Genomic DNA, 18349 nt, shown 5'->3' on the forward strand with positions numbered 1-18349 from the left:
TCGCCCGCCCTGGGGGCTCTGCCCCGCTTCCCTGAGCGGGGAAGCCGGGCCGAGACTCTTCGGGGCTCCTCGCCCCCGTCCCTCCACCTCCCCCGGGGCTGGTTCGAGGCGAGCTCCCTGCTGCCACTGTCCCCTCAGGGCCCCGGGCGCGGCCGCATTCCCCCGTCCCCCTCAGCCCTCGCCTGAGGCGGGAAGGAGAGGCGCGGGGGCCCCCCCCTGCCACGGCGAGGCGCTCAGCTGTTGTCCAGCCATTTGAGGTTGATATGTTCTCCTGCTCATCTGACGAGGAAATTTCACCAGTTAGGCTGAGAATCGCTAAGTGATTGAACAGTACATTGAGGGAGCGAGTTTACTAAAAGGCTTTAAAACTTTATTGTCGCTGGAGTTATGTTTTCAAGTTAAAAATGACTCGCTTTATGGGATCCACTACAAAGTGCATTATATCACAACCACTTCAGCTTATGATTGGCAATACTAAAAATATTTCCCAGTTTGGGATTCAGAAGAGTAATGGACATGACATGCTGTTTTCAGGTCAAGCCCAGATACTGCCATGAAATCCGAGGTGTCGGTCTTGTCCCAGACCTATTTGATAAAGCTGGGGAAAATTCCTACATTCATAGGCAGGATATCACAGTCATCACAGAGAACAAGTCATGCCAGTTCAGAAGACTACAAAACAAATGCCTAGAAATCAAAGCTAGGGATGGTACAGTGTCTGCAAGGAACAGATTTCCCCATGCAAAGGAAGCTCTTGGCCATTTCTGCAAGGGCTGCTCCATGTTACAACAGCAGAACCCATATTCCAAATGCTGGTTCCCAAACACTGAGGTTAAGTCTGGTGGAGATAGCTCTTCATCTCCCCTTCTTCCAACACTGGGAGCAGGCACAAAGGAGTGAAAAGGACACGTCTTTTAACAGCCTAGAATCTAATCTAATCTATTGAGAGGGAAAAAAAGTTTTCCATAATTTCATTCAGCTTTATAAATGGTTGAACGGTAGTCGAACATTATTTTTTATTAATACTTTCACCCTGTACATGCTGAAACTACTGAAATGAGATGGTACCTGGAATGGGGTAGCGACAACGAGTACTGCAACAAACACCAACAGCAATGCTACCTAGATGCTTAGTTCAGAAAGAGAAGAAAATGTCCATTGTATTGAGCAAAAGTTGTAGGAGCAATTTGGGAGACTTCCCAAAAGCAAACTAACAAGCCTTTATCATAGTTAAAAGCATCAGAGGGTTCCAAATGAGTATGACTTGTCAGAAACAGAACTGAAGAGTGCATTCAAAATACACCACCACAAAAGGAAACAAGCCTAAAACCCAATACCTGTGAAAGGTGTGGATCATTTTAAATGCAAAATAAAAAGATGACCATTACAATCTCGTCATTGTCCACTATTTCGTGAACCATCTTGCTAAAGACTCTTCACATTTTTCCAAATGCCAAGCCTGGAAAAATTTTCTCTCTTTATAACGTGTGATGCAGTTACAAATTCACAGAACAACATCCTACAGGAGACATGATACTAAAAGAATGGGAATAACAGAACATGTATCAATCACACCAAACTGTCTCTCCCATACTTTATTTTTAGCTCTTCATCATTAAAACCTTCAATGTTTTATGTTGAAGCTGCCTTTGAAATTATATGAACAGTGACAGAATACTAGTGCCAAGTGGCCAACATCCCTAGCTGCAAAGCTGAATACCAAAACATTCATATGGTCGAAGCCACAAGGCACACACCACAGAGAGCTGAAGGGTGCAGGTGATCCCAGGCATTTTACCAGCAGGAGATAACAGTATTGTCTGAATCCCAGCTGTCAGATCCAGGATTCATCTGGCTATGTTGACAGTGAGTCTAAGTTCTAGCAAATAGCCTCAGCAGCCCCTTCTGGTTCTGCTTCACTAGGCCAGGTACCAACAGTCCCCTCACCAGTCATATGGCATAGCTTCAGCACAGGAACCACCCTTGAACAACCCCACAAGCCACACAGGCATGGAGTTGACCATCTTTATGATACTCAGAGACTTTGCTGCAGAAGTTAAGCACACTGCTGCAAAGTATACCGGACTTCGGTCTAGACATACTTCAGTGTGGTTGTGCCTCAGTGGTGTCCTGGAAGGAAGACTAAAACCAACTCCCAACATTTCTTGCACAACCTTAGACTTACCTGATAAAACTCTCTCTCTTAAAGCTGAAGAGTCATTATATAGTCAAAGAAAATATGTATGTGGAAGAAAATCATAGCTGCAGTGGGGTTCATAACATTGAATTCCATAAATTGCTGGATGTAACAAAATCTCAGCCATATAGATGGAGTAAGCAATCCTTAAAAACAAACCAATAAAATAGTAACTTTTAGAAACACCAGCTGTTACTCAGCACATCCACTACACGAGAAGAGTACTCAGACACCCTCACAATCACAACAGAACATTCAAGTTACTGTCAGAATCAGCAACTCTGCCATCCAACTTTCAAACCTCGAAAGTGGGACATTCCAGGCAGACAACAGAACTTCCTGTAAAGAATATGGGCCTCACAGTCACAGATAATTACCAGGTGACATGTTCAGTCCTTCTTTTTTGTAGCAAAAAAGCCTGCATACGTGTGCTGAGGAAAGGTGTGGGAAAATTAGTTCTCTGAGTTGAAGAATCTGGCCACAGCAAAACCTGCATGTTTAAAGAGAAGGTTAGCCACTAGAACAAAATCTTCCTTCCTTTTTTCTTTTTTTCTCTTTTTTTTTCACTTTAAATTTCTTCTTATAATTTTAAAAGGCTCTTTGAATTATTAAAAAATATAGTCACAATTCATACTATAAGATCTGAAAAGAAAGTTTTTCAGTTGGGAGTACATTTTTACATTTCAGTCATAAATCCCTCAAAAAGGGAATTTATAGTGTTGACACTGACACTTTCTTAATTACAGCATTGGAAACTTCAACCCTGTCTTATTGTCATACTTGGTAATGAAGTGTTGATTACTTCCCCTGAAGAGTAAAGCAAGGCATGAAAGAGAATCACAGGACTGGCTAGGCGGCCTCATGGATATAATAAATAATGGTCACAAAACTGGTGCCACTTCCTCAGAGGAGCTACGAAGGAAATATATCTTTTATGTAGAAGGTAGAAGTTGAAAAGCTTTATCCCATCAATTGTAAGAAATGTTAAAGAGTCATTAGGCAGGAGGAACAAATATTTTAGAGACTGTCACTGACAGTCTATCTAACCTAAGTATTTACTACACCGTCATAGCATTTGCACTCCTTAGCAGGATGTACATTAGCTCAACTAATTAGCTCTGGTTAGAGCTGCAAAACCTATAAGCAGAAGTTTTGTAGAGAAAAGTTCATTTTCAAGCTTTTCTTTTATGAACTTTTCATCTGCAGGACTCTGAAGCAGATTTTACACTCGTCGTCAAGAGAACTTGCATGCCACCATCTCAGGATTAGGTGTCAATCCAGTTTCCTACCAAGCAAGCGCCAATTTGTGAGGGAGAAGTCTGGGATCATTCAGGACTAGCTGAAGACAGTTCCTGTAAGTGGAGTGGTATTACCTCTGCAGAACTGTTTACTGCTTCTTGGAGGGACACCCACACACATGACCACACGAACTGTTTGGCTGCTGGGATTCTCAGGGCCAGTGAATGCAAAGGACATGTTGCTTTTTTATAGCTTTTATTCAAAAACTCATTTATTTTGTCAAAGTTTTTCCCTTGCCAAAGAAAATGAAATTGCTTATGTACAGGACACAGTAATCAAGGCTAGTCCTAGGCTTAAGGTTGCTTGCAGTGGCCCGGCAGCCATTGCCCAGCTGCCCTATTCCAAAGTTGAGATGGCAGCAACTGCTGCAGTCTGGAGGGAAGAGGGGAAGGACGTCCCTTCCAGTGACTGCTGTCACCAGCGGAGCAGTCCTGTACCATCCCAGCTCCTCATGGCAATCGCTTCAGCTGTGCTGGGAAGCTTTGGTCGGGTTTTAATGATCACCTTTAGTGTCTCAAAGGGCCTTCGTAGCGTGAACCTGACATCTGAGAATATTGTCCAGCTGTAGCAGCACAACTCAATGAACGAACTTTACAGGGGACCCACCTTCAAACACAATCATACTGTGTGACGGGTACAACACCCTCAGCACATCTTCTCAGCATAACAGAGTTCAGGCTCCTTGCGAAGTGTGTTTCTTGTAAAAAGTGTTCTAGTGTATACTTGGCTCCATTCTTATCAGAGTTTCATTTTAATCTTGGTATATTATTGTCACTTAATCATAATATTTATAGTAAATATTGATTTAAAGTAAACTACTTAGGTCATTAGCGGAAAAGCTGACATGAAGGAAGGGAGGTTGTACTTTTAAGTGGCTGGCCTGTTGCCTGCTGCAATGTTTGTCTGAGTCCTAAAACATTCAGCTACTTCTCATTTCAGTCACCCTGCCCCTTGTTATTTGCAAGCACTACGTTTAAAAAAACTTCTGAGGAGTTCCTGCCCTCTGTCCTCATACACACAATACAGTACTATCCCTTAGCATTTCTGTAACAATTTTCATTTGTAGATGTCAAAACAATTTAAAAAAATAATGGAAATCATTATTTCACATTTTCAAATGAATCAAGGCCCAGAGAGTGAGGAGGTTTGCCAGAGATCTCACAGCAGTAGCATGCCTTGGGCAGAACACGTCTTCCAGGTTTTATACTAGTGTCCTGACTTAGGAATGGTATTTCCTCATAGCAAAGCTAGCTATGCCAGAAGAAAACGTTTCATTTGTCAGAATCACATTTTTTAAAGTTTCGGTTGAGCAGAAATTCTGCTATGTGATTTGGGATGATCAATAAAAACCTAAAAATACATGTGAGGACATTTGAACTGAGTGTTAAAGTGTGGTTTAACTAACTAGCTATTTACTCAGTGTCTTGGGCCAGTTTTGCTGGCTGCACAAACACCGGTGTATTTAAAGGGCCTGCAATCACACCTTCAGATGAAAAGTAAAATACAGCCACTGCATCCACAGTCATAAAATGCCAGCAGGTCATTACCAGTACCATCAACAGCAAGAAATTCAATGTTACCAAGACCTCAGCAGAACAGGAAAACTGCAGGAGGCTCTGCAGGGAACCAGGTAAACTTTCTCCTGTGCTTTTTAAGCCAATAAAATGAAAATCTTTCGTAGAAACAACATGATTGCAGGTGGGCAGCACGGGGGGGGGAAAAAAGGGGGCATTTGACAATAGTTTTGAATTGAGTTGCAACTCAACAAGAAAAAGTCCAGATCTTCCCCCTAGTTACCTTTCAGCCTTTCATTTCTTTCCCACTACAGAGTAGCGCCACAGGTGAGTTTAGGAGAGAAAAGCGCTCTGTTATCATCTGCTTCAGCCTCCCGCTTGCACTCATTATCCCTGTAAGCTCTGAGAGGTGGGGGGGGAAGGGGGCATTTGACAATAGTTTTGAATTGAGTTGCAACTCAACAAGAAAAAGTCCAGATCTTCCCCCTAGTTACCTTTCAGCCTTTCATTTCTTTCCCACTACAGAGTAGCGCCACAGGTGAGTTTAGGAGAGAAAAGCGCTCTGTTATCATCTGCTTCAGCCTCCCGCTTGCACTCATTATCCCTGTAAGCTCTGAGAGGCGTGAAGAAGGATAACTTAAGGCAGGCTGGGCACAGCGATGAGCAAGGCTGAACTGGAGCATTTAGCCACTGCTCTGGACTCATCACGGGGAGCCATGGTGGGATCTTACGGTGTGCTGCACTGACAGGAAGAACACACACTGAGCGCTGCCGCAACGTGCTCTCTCGCTGGTCGTTTCCCATTTTCCTCCCGTTCTGCTGAAGTCTTCTTAACATTGATTTTGCTACTGCTGATGGAAGATCTGGGACCATTAAACAGACATAGCCCAGGTCTTGTCTTTATACGTGGCTGATCGCAGGTATTTATTATTGTCTAAGGCCTTCCCTCAGGGCGCACAGGAAGGGAGGAGAAGTGCCTTGCATCTGTGCTCACTCATGCAAAGATCAGCTTTAATCCGTCACATGCTACATCAGAAAAGTTTAGAAAAGCCCTCTAGCTAACCAAAGCACTAGAATTAGTTGGGGATGGAGAGAGTGCACTGGTCCTAATACAGATAAGCATGAATCATGTAAAACACGTAAAAAATCTCACTAAAATCAAAATATGATTGAAAAATTAATGATGTACTTGAGTGATATTATCTGAATAGGGATAGAATGAGAGGGCCACTTCTGGGATATGCATTGCAGATGCATGTGCCTTGGAAGAGCGTCCATCTGGTGTATCTCTAGGATCAGCATATTTGTATAGAATGCAAATCGTTATTGCAACTGCTGTTATCTTCATGCACTGTAGTCATAACTGAATGAGTCACATAAAAGGGTCAAAACCTTCTGTTCTACTTTTTATGATAAGCATCTTTTTAACATACAGTGTTAGTCACCCTGTGCGTCAACAGATCGAGGTAGGAGTTGGTATTGGGTGAAGTACGACAGTCCTTGGCATAGGGACCCAATCTTATTAACATATTTGCTAACAATTTAAAAGAGGGAATAAATGAAGGGGGAGAAAATTTAGATAATATATCTACTAATGGCTAAAATCCTGAATAAATTAGGTATTTGGGATAGGCTGCTTAAGTTTCCTAGACTCTCAAACTGCCTTCTAGCTTGCAGAACAAATCAGAGTAGCTGTGTTAGAGCCTGCTGGGTACTCTGCTCCGGGGCTGGTGGGTGGAGAAGATGTGATACTGCAACCTGTGCAAATTCACTGTGTCCCATGGTCTGTAATAACGGTCTTCTGAGTACCGTGCGGAGCAAATTTAACTTTGCAGCTTCAGAATAACCTCTGTTGGCAAAGGACCATTTTTCAGAAATTCAAGGAGATACCAACCACCGCATGACATGCTCTATTTCTCAAATATATGTTGTCATATGCAGGTAGAGTCATATTATTTCACTTGTCGTGTTAAAAAACGTATATAAGAAGCCTTCTTCAGCTCCCAACAGATTTTATCTGTGCTACAAAATTCAGAAACTTCGCAATATGTTTATAAGTACCAGCTACCACCACCTTCTCAATCAGTAATAATTGACTGAAAATCTGAACTTATACCCTGCATGAGCTGTTTTAAAAAAAAACATTAAACCTGAACTTTTCCAACAGAGAGAAAAACCTAAAAAAACAACCAACTTTCTTTTAAATCAAAATTTCTTAACATTTCTCTCATTTAACTTTTCTTCGTCTAGAACGAAGAAAGAACTAGCAATGTGAATTTGCAACTGCTTATTTAGCCTGATCTCCAAATTGGAATGAATTAAAAATAGCTCGGTTATCTTCAGCTGAGCATCCAGGCCTTATTTGTGTGTGTTCCTAATGACATTAAAAATTTCACACACACGCACACAAATTGTTTCCTCCACCTTTTTTTTTAGACTGGACTACTAATTTTAAGATACCATTCCCTCTTTCAAAGAAAATTATTTTTACATTTGCTTTATGATTAAGAAGTCCTTTTATTCTGGAGCTGAGCTACAGAATACTTTATTTTGCAGGAGAGAAGACAAAAGCTAGAACACAGAAGGCTCTGCCAGGTAATTTAAACCCAACTGTCTTCTCTCCAGAACCTTTCTGCCACACATCAGGAATTATTTAACCCCATTTCTGCAACTGCTGAGTCTCAAAGGCAGCAATACAGAGTTTACCTTTAATCCTGTGCGGAATAATGGATGATATACTGCTGAGATTAGCGAGTCAGTGTCAAACGGAGATTTCTTCCTCTTTGTACTCTGATTCCACCTGGGTAAAAGCACACTGTTAAGACCCCTTAAGCATACAAAATCTCTAATCAAGTTTTCAGCAGCCTGGGCCTTTTAGTTAATTTAAAATTTAAAAAAAGCTGTCACCTTTGATGACACTCTCTTCTCCTTCACAAAGACAGATTTTGTTATGGCTGTTGCTAACAGGGGGGAAGAAAAAAAAAAGAAAAAAGGAAGTCATAAGAAAGAAAGTGGAACACTAATTCTGAAATATGTCACTTCCAACCAGCAAGACTCTCCTCTTCTACTGTCTTCATGGGCTGAGCTCTTTTCATGCTGTGTCAGTTGCATCACGTATTAATAATGCCATAATGCATTAATAATGCCCCCACCTGAGATCAACGTAGCAATTGTTACAGTTTCTGGTTTGTCTTAGGCAAATTTTGAATTCTTAGCTTTCTGGTTTCTAAACCTTTGGGATGCCCTCTCTTCCTGTTTTTAAGTTTTCTCTGTAACCAAGGGAGTTCATAATTTACTTTTTTAACAAACACTAAGAGTCTCATGGACTCTGCAGGTTCCAATAGCTGGGCTTTAAGGAAAACATCGAATATCTTTAATCCTTAGAAAAAAAAAACATGAAAATTGAAAGCATTCACTTCTGTTTCGCAATACGGAACCGAGGATTTAAAAGTTAGACTAGAAGACAACTCCTGGTTTATTACCCCAGAGCGAAATAGATTAAAAGAAGGTTCCCTTTGTCAACAACTGATAATTTGCACCAATTTTATTTTTTATTTTAAAAATAATGAAAATGTTGAAGCTGAATAATACCAGTTTTCTATTGACTTATAATCATAATTTATAAATAGATCTCTAGATAAATCTATTTATAAATAAATACCATTTTTAACAGATTAAACCAAAGTCCAAATATTTATATCAAAACGGTGTTCAAATATAGCAAAACAGAGTTCATTTTTTGAGGTATTTTATGAAAACAAAACAAAGCATGACACCATTTGACCAAAAAGACAACATACAAAACTAAAAAAAAAGAGGTCATGCAGAAATATAATGGGAGACGTGGTTCCTTATAGGACCTCTAAAGAAAAGTAAGAAAAACCTGCTCCCTGGGCACCAGCATCCACTGGTCTGGCAGCACAGATGGAGGCAACACGGAGAGCTGCTGATTTGATAACAGAAGTCTTCAGCGGGACGAGGAGACCTTGGCTACTCCTGTGGAAGGAAAGCCTCAGTTACAAAGCAAAGACAAGAGCTGAAGTCACTTTTTGATGATTTCTGTAGTCTAACAAATAGCCAGACTTTAGCACTTGGCATTGCAATAGCAGTATTGTTGCAGAAAGGATAGCTTTTGCTAAGAAAATAGCCAAACTGAAAAGGCAGCAAAAGAAAATCCTTGCTAATACAGAAAGAGAAAAACAAAAGGTTTTCAGCCTCCTCCTACAGTGGACATCAGCGGGGTACTTTGATGTGAGGGAGATCAGTCAACAGAATCAGAAAAGACCAGGGCTGAAAAGCAGATGTCTCAAACCCTTCTCGTCATGCATCGTGCATATGCTCTGCTCTGTCTTTAGCTTACCATCTTGTGAAGAGCAGCTTGCTACCCCCAGAAGATAAGAGATAAGGTCAATGGGAAAGCAAGATATTGTCAGACTGTGGCTATTTTTTTTTAATTTTTTTTTCGAAGAGAGGAAATAATGTGTGCGGAGCAGCAGTGCTTCATACTGGGTCAGTCAGGAAGTGTGGGGCTGGGTATTTAAAAGACTTTTTTTTTTTCATGTTTCTCTCAGAGAACAAAAGCATACAAGAAAAATTTTTTTTAGCTACAAGATGCAAAGTTCAAGTTCACCTATAGTTAGCTAAGTTATCAATGGACGTCGCGTTTCACACTGAAGAATGCCACTTCAAGTGGAATACTTTGCATCTGCGGCTGCAATTATTGTAGAAATGCAATTATTATAGCTAAAACCAGTGCTCCTTTGGATCGTAGCACAGATAATAGCAGAAGACAGGACAGGAAAACAATGAGAGATTATTAACTGTATTACCACAGGTGAAGAGCTGAGGCATCATTGGTTTAAAGCTGAAGTTTCACGTACATCTTCATCCAGCACTTACAACGAAAAAAGGCAGTCCCTGCTTCTGCTGTCCTTGTTTGCCTCTTGCTGTTTCTACCCCGACTTGGTCCATGTAGACAAGAAAGAAGAGGGCTAAGGCATTTGAAAACACGAATCCAAAACTGACATTGTGAATATTGCAAGTAATGGAAAACAGACAATCAGCTGCAGGTATGTCTCTTTAAATACAAAACAGCTTTCAATTTGGCCTTTCATGATCATTACTTGTTAGCAGTAAACTAGCTGATAATTTTTACTGCTGTAAATGTTCATGAAAAATTAATGCAACAAAACCACTCAGAAGCTCACACCAATAGTCCCTGAACGGCATAGTTGGCTGAAATACCTGGATTTGATCTGCATGTTATACAGTTAGTTACAACTATCTTCTGATGAAGAAGCTGAAAAAAGTGACTCTGTAATTAAGCAAAGCATTGTGTGTTTTGAAATTTGTTAATGAAAAATCCACCCAGCCAGCGAATGACTGATTCTTGTGATGACAAAGAAAAGAGGAAAAATCTATTGTGCCAAGACATCTATGAATACCTTAAAATACATTAAGACATGTCACAGTTGATTTGCAAAAAAAAAAATAGAGTAAGCAATTTGTCAATGATAGACTAAAAAAAAAAAGAGAACTTTGCAAACAGAAAAAGAATCACCAAGTTTTGTGAAAACCTCCATGATGATTAAAAAAAAATCCACACTAATAATTTCTGTTGAAATATTAAAGCAGAAAAGTTGAGAGTAGAGCTGCCTTGGAAATGCTATTTCTTGCTGACATACCTTTTACAATTTTTTTTAGGCCTTCAAACATCATGGCGTTATTTATGTGTGTGCTGAGAACAAATTTGCTGCTTTCCCAGGCCTGTTGAAAAATGGCGTTTAATCATTCTATCAAAAAGCAGGCTCTGCAGAAAAATTTGGATCAGCTGAAGATAAAACAAGCTACAATTGCTCCTCAGTGTGTGTGGAGCTCCTGCATCATGCTGGTTTAACCGTACCTTCTTTTCATTTTTACTGTTCAAAGGAACGGTGAATGTTTTGGAGATAGGCTGGTTCTACCAGCATAATGAAGGTGTTTTCTAATTAGTCTTCCCTCGAAGTGGAGAAGACCAGCAGTCTTTCTGGATATGTTTTAGTTGAGAAAAGACAAGTTAAAAATGGCCGTACTTCTTGCACAGAAGTGCTGGGTTACTGCAGAAGGAGAAGAAAGCCCAGGCAGGGTCACAATCCTAGTTGATTTTACAGGAAATGTTTTTTTTAAGAAACTACAGACACATTTTTAGCAGCTGATTTGCAACAACTTGTTCAAAAAAATACCCTAAAATCCCAAACACAGAATCTTTTTATTTCTGTAGAGTTTGCTACAGGCCGTAGAGAACAAAGAGCATAATAATAAAACAAAGGACATAACTGAGGCTGTGCTCTGGATTCGTAGCATCAGGTCACGTTTCAAACACCACCACCTGATGTGCTGCTATTGAGTGACCGCAGTCAGGCCATTTATATTCACACCAGAACGGTGGTGGCTCGTTTGCTTGTTCATACCACTACAGGCGGAAGTCAGAGTAGGGCTAAACAAAACTCTTGCAAAGCATCCAGGAGAAACCAGTCAACTCTATGGAAAGCAGCTGGCAGTTCATTTTCTTTCCTCATTTGACCTCAAATTGTTTGGACAGCACATATGACGGAGGTCGACACGACGAAGAGGGCAGGGACAGCTTTCTGCAGAAAGCGCTTCATAGGCATCCTGAGACAACAGCAGCACTCAGAAAGACTGTGAGCCTTTTTCAAGGGACTCAAAACATCTCATCGCAACGTGGTCTTCCCAGTCCCCTTGCCAGAGCCCCTGCGTGGGTACAGACGGTCTGCACAGCACGGGTTTTGCATGTCGGGGCAGACTTCCTCCCGGGATCGCAGCCGCAGCTGCGCTCTTCTCTCCTCAGCTCTACAATTGCTCCTCAGTGACTTTGGGCAAGCCACTCTGTGCCTCAGTTTCCCCAGCTGCAAAATGGAGGATACTTCTCTTTGTTGAGCTCTTCTTGCTTCAGGAATAGGGAACAGGAGGCAGTATCTGTGAATACAGTATTTATCAGCAAGATAACACCGCTAATGCTAGCATTATCATTACTATTATTTTATTACTGGAATGGAATCTACACTAACAAAAATTACATTGCTGTATTTAGAAACTAAATCTGTGTGAGTGTAGCACTGAAAAAACAATTTGCAATTCTGAGGCTAATATGCCAACTATACATCTATATTTCTATCATATGCCACCATATGATAGAATCATGTTGGCAAAAAAAGAAATATATTTTAAAACATCAGTTGTTTATGGCAACTTTAACATCTTCTATACTGGTTTCCTGAAGGCAAAGGCTTATGTAATAAAAAGAACATCAATATTACAGCACTGAGGTTTGAAATTAGCATGATAAATTGAATTTTAAAACAATACTGGCCCTATCATGTACTTACAGATAATAAAACATAACAGAGCAGATGATTTATAGGTGCTGCCACTGGGAATATAACACAGGAGGAGACTGCCAAAGTAATATTCCTATTCGTATACGTCACATTCCACTTATATGTTCCTTCTGTTGCATTTCCTCTAGCTGTAAGGCTATGGTGTGAGGACTGTAAGCCTCAGTCAGCAAACTTGCTCCAGCTCCAGTTCCACTCCTCCTGCCTAGAGCCCTCAGTTATGATAAATCAGCAAGCCTTTCACGAGCTCCTGGCTGCCGTGGCTTCAAGCCAGTGACCCAGAAACACCAGTGAGCATCTTTGCGTTATTCAGATCCCTAAAATTCTCCTCTCCCAGGAGGTTAAAATATCATCTGTGCTATTTGTGAGCACTCTGACACTTGTTTTCTTACACATACCAGGACTCATGCCCTTTCTTCTAGTACCATCTATGCCATCCTCCCTTTTAATGATAAACTAGTAATGACTGTTGTGGTTTAACCTCAGCTGGCAACTGGACATGGCTCAATGAGTCCAAACGTACCAGGTGTTTCCATCATCAAGATCCGTTATTTATGCTGTGCATTTCTACAAGCCGTGAAGAAGGCACATCAGTTCACAGGGGGAGAGGAGAGACATGACTGCTTTTCTTATCACTGGGGACTGCAGGGCTGAGAGAAAGGAGCAACACAAGCTCCACTGGCAAATGACTTTATTTCCATAAGCTGTGGTGTATACAGCTTACCATGCTTGGGCATACAAACAGGACACTGAAACACAGGTAGGATCCCCACCCTGAGAATGACCCCTCCTCAGCCTCCCATCTGTCTCTCTGCTGTGTCTAATCATCTCGGGTTTTTGCTCTGCTGCTTCTTCCGTGATACCACAATGCCACTCACTGCCTACATCCAGTATTAGCAGACTTGCTGCTCGGGGTTCATTTAGTAGAAATGTTGCTACCTCAGCAGAAGCGTACAAGTTTCTGGCTTGGCTCCTAAGTGCCTTTCTTCATGCTGTGCATCCACTGGATCTTTTTGACTGGTCTCTTTCAAAGGGGAAACATAAGTGAGCAGCTAAATCTAACTCCACCAGCAAAGTCACCTCCAGACACCCCAACAGCCACAAGGTCTACTCCAGTCCTCTGACAGCTGTAAAACCTTACAACAAGCAGAAAAGACGCTCTCTTTCTATCTGTGCCACAACCCTTCATCCATCCATAGAACTGAAATTGCACAACACGACCTAACGCTTTCATCCCACCTTCACCCGTTACATCTGCTCTTCCCAAGGGTGCTGCGTTTGCACAGACACGTGGTAAACCAGATCAAGGAACTAATCCAGGGTAACACCAGCCACGTTTTGTTTGCCTGGCACCAAGAAAAGAGGGCTGCCTTTCTTCTGCCCTGCACTTTATATAATTATGCCATTACAGTAGTTTATAGGCTTCAGAATCTTGACTTTCTCAGTTTCTCAGTGATTTTTTTCAGGTTTTATCATTTAACTCATCCACGCAGGCTACTTAGTGCCTAGCGATCTCTTTCTAGATAGTTTACAACAAAGATGGATTAAAGATCAACTTAGCTATTAGCTCAGCTGGCTTAGTCTGCCAGAGATAGGCCAGTTTAGCAGCTTATCTTCTCAAATCTGCTCTTGCACATGTGACCTGTATTTGAATATAGCACATATCCCATGACACAGCGGTTTTAGTCCTTTGCATGCTATATATTACTAGCCATTGTACAACGAGCTTTCTTTGGTTTTGGTAATTGCTACAAGAGCGCACACACAGTTGTGCATTATATTGCAAATACGATCATCTTGGGATTTAACAACAGGGAGGTGAACAGTAAGAACAACCTTGTACTAAAATTAAGCTTAAATAAAATAAAAGCAAAGGTCTACTAAGTTATAACTAGAAATGGATGCAGGATACCGTACTGACCACATTTAGCGTACCAGAGTTTCTCATAGCTGAGAAGCAGACTGAATTCAGACTTTCTTGATAGTTAGATCTATAATTTGATACTTTTATAAAATACAATGTTAACTAGTAATAGCAGGAAGACCCTAATGCAAACAAAATTTCTACTGTTACCATCAGGCTGGAACAGCCTTCTTTCATATCTATTCAAAGCAGGGCTCGAGGCTGTGTTTGGTCTTCAGGATGAGTAGTATTTTTCTAGGTAATGATTTGCTCTTGGGAGGTCTAGCTGATTAGCTTCCTGATAACCTTGGATGGAGAGCATTAGCGAAGAGCAAAATTACATTATGAAGAAAAAAAATGCTTACCAAAGAGCAGACAAGGACTCCCTGCCTGGACAAGCGCAGATTGATAGGCTGGTTTGTTAGGTATATATTTCAAGACCTTTATTACAGAAGCTCAGATTTATTACTGAACACGGCTTTGAATGTGCCGAAGTCCAGTGACGACCAATTTTCAGTATTATTACTGCGGAAAGGGTTACATCAGCACTTGCAAAACTGCCTGCGAGCCTGTATTAGCATTCAGAAATGAAAGATGTCATATTCAAACCATGCCTTTGAATTTGCCCCAAACAGGTTCATTTTGTTTCCTAGACGTGCCATGCGAGGGCAGCAGAGATTGTGAAACGGGGAGCTGCTGTGCCGGGGCTCTGCGGGGTCGGGGGGACCCTGGCCGGGAGGGTGTCCCCGGCCACCCTGGCTGCTGCCTTGGCTGCCTTCGTGGCTGCTGGGGACAAGCTGCAGGGAGTCCCGCAATCTGTGCTGGACATCTCAGAGGATGCGGAGGCCATGTGGAACCAGAGCCAGCATCCGCAGAGTGAGACGATAAATAAGTCTCTAACGAGGCCACAACATTTTAAACTTTTAATGTTTTTGGTTTAGTTCTGATGGGAACAGCAAGAAGCATGCACAAAGCATGGCTCTGCCTCAAGCCAGTAAATGTCATGTTCCCGAGCTGAAACATTAGCACAAAAGCAGTTGAAAAGGAAAATAATAAAGTTTGAAAGCCTGTTTTAGAACAGATACACGTTCACATCCCTCTCATCCTGTGTCCACAAACAACTAGTTTACTTTAGCAGCAAGTTTCTCCAAAGCCGACACTGGGCCTGCAAATTTTCAGCCTCCCAAAAATTTATAAACAAATATTTATAAATACATGAAAACATAGTAGGATAATGAGAAGTATTGGGTGGCCTTTGCAGTGGGCAGCACTACTCACCCCACCTATAACACAGAGAGGGGAAAAGGTACACAGAGCAGCCAAAGCCTGCGTGTGACTTTCATGCCTCGAGTAGAAAAAGCTCGACACCGAGATTTCAGCTGCACCTGCCCCTGATTTCCAGAGTCTCGGTTAAGTCTGACTTGGTGACACTCGGCGATTATTTTACGAAGAAGGAAATGGTGTCATTCATCACCCCATGAGGCCAAACCACAGCTCTAATTCTTTCCTTGCATATTTGTGCAGTTGCCATGAGGTGGAGCCGTGCACCAAATCCCAGCCACGAGTAAAAGGCTACCAAGAGCTTTTAGCTCTTTTTTTTTTCCACTTCAGCCAGGTTGATCCTAAGCCCCCATCCAAAGTCAGTTGATTGCTTACAAGCACCGATAAATCAAGCAGAAAGTGCTGATGATAATGCTGCTCGTCACTGATCGGGTGCTATAGGTGATATTCAGGGGAGGGCTAGCCGTTCCCATCAGTCACTAGGTAACAGGGTTGCCTCGGGATGCAGTCAGTCACCAAGAACGGAGCTGATGAGATAATGTTTTGGGTCTCTGTTTCAGTGGCTGGGTTGTGCTGTCCTGATTACCCTTGGAAAGGCCACTTTATTCTGAGGCTTAAAGAGGGCCGTACACACTTGAGTGGATAAACCCCAACATGGAGAAGCAGCTACAGGTGCTTTTCTCTAAGCTGCCTCTCGACCCTATAATCTTCTTTTCCCCTATAAACTGAAATCTTCAGCTTTTCCTACAAGGCTACAGTGTGCTTCCTTCCAAGGGACACTGTGTTTGCTGGCTGCCAGGCTGGATTGCATTGCTACACCCAGAAGATGACTGCAGGTGCCTTGGGAAGCCAAGCCTGTTTGCAGAAACTGGTGGGACAAAGCCTCTGGACATAAATCCCGTAAGTCTGACGGCAGCACAGGCAAGGATGGGTGGATGTTTTAACCCGATCCAAGCCAAGCACTGTGATTTGATTTCGTTTGGACCACTCCACCTTGAAACAGCCATTCTATTCCTGGTGTAATTTTCTTGAAGGAAAATCAAAAACCTGCAAGATTTTAATTTTGCAGAAATGCTACTTTCCACTTAAAACCAAACCTCTTGGAAAAATTCCCAAGAAGGTCTGAATAATAAGGCTGTAATACTGATGAGCGTAAACCCTGTGATTGTATGTCTTTCAGTGCCTGGGGTCTATTTAAGCTATAAATCCCATCTGTTATGCACAAGGATGGCTATTGAACATCCTGATAAGAGTGGTGCGATTTCTCTGGAAATACATCGTACAATAATGTTTTCTAATGTTTGGTGTAATAAAGGAAATATTGTTGTCGGTTACCTCGCTGATATGTAACTTTCTGTTGGCAAATCTTTCACAGTAAGGTTATAATAACATCACTCTTTGGCATCTCTGCCAGATACTCAACTCTTTATTTTCTGTTCTGTCATATACGCTGAGTAATTTATATGCCTGTTCAATACAAAAGGTGGTTATTATATGTTTGAAGAAAGAGATTTGACAATACCTGCCTTGTAAGAAATACCAACTGAGTCGTAGAGAGGAAAGGCAAAGGAAAATGCTGTAAATCAAAAGGTGACAAGGCAGTTTTCAGATGGAAGATTAGAACATTGTTCAGGGTTCCAGAAACAAATATGTTGAATTATAGACAAAAAGCCACTTTCTAGCATTTGTCCCTTGTTGCTGCAGTCCTTTTAGGGACATAAATCCCACCGAAGTCAAATCATGTCTATAAACTAAATTCCAAAATTAATCCATAAGTAGAGTCTGTCATGGAAATGCTTATTATTAGTTTGATTTGTACAAGATGTATAGATATGATTTCAAATAAAAGCAACATTATGGAAAAAATTACGTCAATTGCAGTTTTGTCTGAATAAGGACTGCACAGTATGAACGCTCTCCCAAAATAACACATCTGCAGTGATCTAAGCGAAGCTTAGCTAACATTCCCTGCACTGTATTTTTACACAGGTAATTTTTGTATGACTGCTTAACCACAGCTCTAAAATGACATCGATCCCCAAGCCCTGACAAATGCTGAGCGGGAGAGCCCCTTGCTCTGCCCAGCGAGAAAGAGCAGTGATGGATGCTGGCCTGATGCCAGCCCTGCTCTTCAATCCATATAGAGATGCAAGTAGATGTATTTTAGCTGAGGGAGTAAAAACACTTCAGCATTTACAATTGCACAAAAATGTGCCATCATGGGTCTGCCTTCTGCCATACAGGCCAGCTGCCGGGCACGCACTTGGAGAGCTTAAATAAGGCAAGAGCAGAAGGTGACAGAAAGCCCATTTGGGTGTGGGAGCTGTGGAAAGCTCCCGCCCGGGTCTGCTTTCCTGCAGATGACCAGGCTAGTTAACGCCAGCCCAGCAGGCAGGATTCAGAGCACAAAATATCAGAGCTGGTAGGTTGGGTGCCAAGAACTGATCATGTGAACTCCCTTAATCCCCCTAAGCAAGGCAAAGGAGAACGCCTGAGCACCGTGGGAAAGAGCAGCTCGTTGTGGACAAACATCCAACGTTGTCAATCTAATGCTGAACTCCTCTTAAGAGGCTCATAGGACAAGCCCACCCTGCTTGTGCTGGTCCTTACTGTTCTGCTTTCCAGGGCGGTGCTGGTCTACCAAGCAGCCAGCTCCTGGGCCATGTCCATGGGGACTATCCTGTTGTCCCTGGGCCCTGGACACCACCCGGTGGCCCTCGGCAGCCGCAGGGAGCAGGACCTGTCCTGCTCCCGGGCAGCA

The sequence above is a fragment of the Aptenodytes forsteri genome, unplaced genomic scaffold (genome assembly GCF_000699145.1).
Source record: "Aptenodytes forsteri isolate BGI_AS27 unplaced genomic scaffold, ASM69914v1 Scaffold50, whole genome shotgun sequence".
In the NCBI taxonomy this organism is placed as follows: domain Eukaryota; kingdom Metazoa; phylum Chordata; class Aves; order Sphenisciformes; family Spheniscidae; genus Aptenodytes; species Aptenodytes forsteri.